Below are 730 nucleotides of genomic sequence, written 5' to 3'. Positions count from 1 at the left end.
TAAAGGATTTTAAATTTTTTTTGGGGGGGGGTCCAGATCCATTTTAAGATTTCCCAGAAACTATGGCTTCTCTCCAGAGAAAATTTCACAAAAAAACATACTATCACTTAAGCTGCTCTTTGTTTTAAATTATAGAAAGCTCCATTCAGAGCATCTTAAACAGTGGAGGAAACTTATTGGTTCATGTAACTAAAATCTTCATGTTAGTCAGGTAGCGTTTGATCCAGCACTTTAACAATTTCATCAAGACTCTAATTTATTTCTTATTTATTTCCTTACCTGAGGATATTTTTCCACTGAATTTTTTTAGAGATAGTGAAAGAGAGAGGGAAAAACAGAGAGAAATATTGATGATGTGAGAGAAACACATCGATTGGCTGCCTCCTGCACACACCTGGACCAGGGCCTGGGCTGGGGAGGAGCCTGCAACCAAGGTATGTGCCCTTGACCTGAACTGAACTGAACCTGGGACCTTTTGGTCTGCAGGCTGATGCTCTATCCACTGAGCCAAATCCAACTAGGGGTCTCATTTCTTAAAAAAAAAAAAAAAAAAAAAAAAAAGTTTTTATTGATTTTTAGAGAGAGAGAGGAAGGGAGAAGGATAAAGAGATAGAAACACCAATGAGAGAGAAACATCATCGATAGAGACTCCTAATGGAGATTGAGCCCGAAGCCCTGGCATATGCCTGACCAGGAATCAAACCATGACCTCAAGGTTCATAGATGGACG

Source organism: Pipistrellus kuhlii, unplaced genomic scaffold, assembly GCF_014108245.1.
Source record: "Pipistrellus kuhlii isolate mPipKuh1 unplaced genomic scaffold, mPipKuh1.p scaffold_m20_p_8, whole genome shotgun sequence".
NCBI lineage: Eukaryota > Metazoa > Chordata > Mammalia > Chiroptera > Vespertilionidae > Pipistrellus > Pipistrellus kuhlii.
The sequence above is the reverse complement of the archived record's forward strand: the minus strand, read 5'-3'. Positions refer to the sequence as shown.